At 44.6% G+C, this 4,652-nt stretch overlaps 1 pseudogene; it reads left to right on the top strand.

Moving 5' to 3' along the window:
• Positions 2,596-3,211, top strand: Gm32220 (predicted gene, 32220; annotated as a pseudogene).

Raw genomic sequence — 4,652 nt, forward strand, 5'->3', positions numbered from 1 at the left:
AGCTCCCATCCTTATATAACCATGATATGAAGCCCGGACTGTCACTGAGAAGAGCAGAAAAGGAGCTACGATAGTTTATAATTCCTCTTTGGGTTAGCAAGCCTAAAATGGATGTGGTTTTTAAAAAGAAGAGAATTTAGTGGAGCGGAGAGATTCTTCAGCTTACCACTTCCACGTTGCTATTATATAGTAGATAATACTACAATATAATTTATGAGGCTTGATAGTTATTATAAAATAAAAGGATTTTTAATAGTAATTCTGCTACTGCTTCTGAGTGTATGACCCTCTCAATGACGGTTCATGCTCCAGAAAGGATTTAAGTTCTTAACAAAACATGTAATTTAAAAAATGTCATTTTGACTTCATGAAATTTGCAGGCAAATGGATGGAACTTGAAAATATCATCCTGAGTGAGGTAACCCAGTCACAAAAGAACACACATGATATGTAATCACTGATAAATGGATATTAGCCAAAAAGAAGCTTGGAATACCCACAATACAACTCACAGACCGTATGAAACCCAAGAAGAAGGAAGACCACACCAAAGTGTGGATGCTACAGTCCTACTTAGAAGAGGGAAGAAAATAATCTCAGGAGGTAGAGGGAGAGAGAGATCTGGGAAGGGGAGGGAAAAGGCAGGGCAGTTCAGATAAAGGAGGAGATGAGAGAGAATTATAGAGGACCAGGAATTTGAAAGGAGGTATGTAGCAGTGGGGGAGGGAGAGCTGGGAGTAGCCACTAGAAAGTCCCAGATGCCAGGAACCCAAGAGGCTCCCAGGACCCAACAGGGAGGGCATTAGCCGAAATACCCAACAAAGGTGAGATAGAACCTGTAGAGACCATATCCAGTGGATAGGCATGGTTCCCGGTTGAGGGATGGGACCACCCACCACAAAAATATTAATCCAGAATTCCTCCTGTCAAAGACAAAAAGGCCACCAACAGATTGGGAAAGGATTTTTACCAATCCTAAATCTGATAGGAGACTAATATCTAATATATACAAAGAGCTCAAGAGGCTAGACTCCAGAAATTCAAATAACCCCATTAAAAATGGGGTACAGAGCTTAACAAAGAATTCTCAACTGAGGAATACCGAATGGCTGAGAAGCACCTGAAAAAAAAATGCTCAACATCCTTAATCATCAGGGAAATGCAAATCAAAACAACCTTGAGATTCCACCTCACACCAGTCAGAATGGCTAAGATCAAAAATTCAGGTGACAGCAGATTCTGGCGAGGATGTAGAGAAAGAAGAACACTCCTCCATTGCTAGTGGGATTGCAAGCTTGTACAACCACTCTGGAAGTCAGTTTGGAGGTTCCTCAGAAAATTGGACATAATGCTACCAGAAGATCCAGCAATACCTCTCCTGGGCATATACCCAGAAGAAGTTCCAACTGGTAATAAGAACACATGCTCCACTATGTTCATAGAAGACTTATTTATAATAGCCAGAAGTTGGAAAGAACTCAGATGTCCCTCAACAGAGGACTGGATACAGAAACTGTGGTACATTTACACAATGGAGTACTACTTAGCTATTAAAAACAATGAATTTATGAAATTCTTGGACAAATGGATATATCTGGAGGATGTCATCCTTAGTGAGGTAACCCAATCACAAAAGAAGTCATTAGATATGCATTCACTGATAAGTGGATATTAGCCCAGAAACATAGAACACCCAAGATACAATTTGCAAAACACAAGAAAATCTAGAAGAGGAAATACCAATGGGTGGGTATTTCGTTCCTCCTTAGACTAGGGAATAAAATACCCATGAAAGGAGTTACAGAAACAAAGTTTGGAGCTAAGACGAAAGGATGGACTATCCAGAGACTACCTCACCCGGGGATCCATCTCATAATCAGCCACCAAACCCAGACACTATTGCATATGCCAGCAAGATTTTGATGAAGGGACCCTGCTATAGCTGTCTTGTATGAGGCTATGCCAGTGCCTGGCAAATACAGAAGTGGATGCTCACAGTCATCTATAAGATGGAACACAGGGCCCCCAATGGAGAAGCTAGAGAGAGCACCCAAGGAGCTGAAGGGGTCTGCAACCTTATAGGTGGAACAACAATATGAACTAACCAGTACCCCCCAGAGCTCGTATCTTTAGCTGCATATGTAGCAGAAGATGGCCTAGTCGGCCATCACTGGGAAGAGAGGCCCCTTAGTATTGCAAACTTTATATGCCCCAGTACAGGGGAATGCCAGGGCCAAGAAGCAGGAGTGGGTGGGTCGGGGAGCAGGGCAGGGGGAGGGTATAGTGAACTTTCAGGATAGCATTTTGAAATGTATATAAAGAAAATATCTAATAAATAAAAATAAAATAAGATAAAATAAATATGGTTTAAGCAACAACAACAACAACAGAACTTCAGGGAGATTTGTGAAGGCCAGTCTGGACAGAGTCTGTAAGTGACTAACATGTCTATGTGCAGGGTTAAACAGAAAAAGCCTGCTCCTGGACCTGCCACCAGCCACAGAGATGGTGGCTTCAGGGCTCCCTGACCTCGCAAGGGTCAGGGCTGGGAGAAGAAGGGACACCAGAATGCTGAGCAGCACCCTGTCTTCACAGATCCAGTCCCTAGGCCCTTCCTGGACATGGGGGAAGGTACCAAGAACCGCATCATCACGGCAGAAGGGATCATCTTGCTGTTCTGTGCAATGGTGCCAGGGACGCTGCTGCTATTCAGGAAACGGTGGCAAAATGAGAAGTTTGGGGTGGACATGCCAGATGACTATGAAGATGAAAATCTCTATGAGGGCCTGAACCTTGATGACTGTTCTAATTATGAGGACATCTCCAGGGGACTCCAGGGCACCTACCAGGATGTGGGCAACCTCCACATTGGAGATGCCCAGCTGGAAAAGCCATGACTGACATGTCCCACCCTTCCCAGCCTGCCATATGTCTGACTCCAGCATCCCTGCCTCCCCACTCTTCCCCTGGAGTCCCCCCTTCCCAGTGCTTGCTCCAGCCACTCGAGTGGCCTACCCTTGCCTCCAGGCTGCCCCACCCTATTCTCCCACCTAATCTTGTCCTTCCCCAAGTCCAGCTCCCTCTCTAGTGGGTAATGAGCCCTTAATCGCTGCCTCTAGGGGAGCTGATTACAGCAGCCTCGTTAGTGTCACCCCCCCTCCTCCCAGATCTGTCATGGCCACTTAAGTGATAATAAATCCTTCCCAAAGCAAAAAAAAAAAAAAAAAAAAAAAAAAAAAGAAAAAGCCTGAGTCAGACTAGAAGGCATAAAAGAGACAGACTCAAACCCAGGCAGAGGCTGAGCCTTGCACCCTGTCTTAAAAAAAAAAAAAAAAAAAAAAAAAAAAAAAAAAAAAAAGGAACTGCAGGGACAAAGAGTGGAACAGAGTCTGAAGGAAAGGTCATCCAGAAACTCCCCCACCTAGGGATCCATCCCATCTGCCGACACCAAACCCAGACACTATTGCTGATGCCAAGAAGGGCTTGCTGTCTGGTATAGTCCCCTGAGAGTCTCTACTAGAGCCAGACCAGATGCAGATGCTCACAGTCTACCATCAGATTGAGTGTAGGGATTCCAATGGAGAAGTTAGGGCAAGGATTGAAGGAGCTGAAGAGGTTTGCAACCCCATAGGAAGAACAACAATATCAACCAACCAGACCCCCCAAAGCTCCTAGGTACTAAACCACCAACCAAAGAATACACATGGAGGGACCCATGGCTCCAGCTGGATATGTAGCAGAGGATTGCCTTATCAGGCATCAATGGGAAGGGAGCCCTTTGGTCCAGTGGGGGCTCAATGATCCAGGGTAGGGGAATTCCAGGGTGTTGAGACAGGAGTGGGTGGATGGGTGGGAGAGCACCCTCATAGAGGCAGGGGGAGGAGGGAGGAAATAGACGGTTTCTGGAGGGGAAACTGGGAATGGGGATAACATTTGAAATGTAAATAAACAAAAAAATTGTCAATTTTTTTCTCACAAATTTTCAAAAAGAATTATTCACAGGAAATTATACTTTGGCTAAAATCTGGGTTATCAAGTGTCTTGGTTATTGGTGTATTGCTGTGAAGAGACACTATGACCAAGGCAACTCTTATAAAGGAAAGCATTTATTTTGTTGAGGAATTGCTTACATTTTCAGAGGCTTAATCCATTATCTTCATGGCAGAGAGCATAGCGGCATGCATGGCCATGGAACAGTAGCTGAGAGCTTCACATGCTGACCTGCAGGCAGGCAGGCAGGCAGGCAGGCAGGCAGGCAGGTGGAGAGAGATGGGGGTGTGGCTGGTATGGGCTTTTGAAACCTTGAAGTGCATCCTCAGGGACACACTTCCTCCAATAAGACCACACCTCCTAATCCTTCTAATCCTTTCAAACAGTTCCACTCCCTGGTGACTAAGAATTCAAATATAAGTGCCTATTGGGGCCATTCTTTTTTTTTTTTTTTTTTTTTTTTTGTTTTGTTTCACGCTTTTTTTTTTTCCATTTTTTATTAGGTATTTAACTCATTTACATTTCCAATGCTATACCAAAAGTCCCCCATATCCACCCACCCCCACTCCCCTGCCCACCCACTCCCCCTTTTTGGCCCTGGTGTTCCCCTGTACTGGGGCATATAAAGTTTGCAAGTCCAATGGGCCTCTCTTTCCAGTGAT

This window comes from Mus musculus, chromosome 12 (assembly GCF_000001635.26).
Source record: "Mus musculus strain C57BL/6J chromosome 12, GRCm38.p6 C57BL/6J".
NCBI classification, from domain to species: domain Eukaryota; kingdom Metazoa; phylum Chordata; class Mammalia; order Rodentia; family Muridae; genus Mus; species Mus musculus.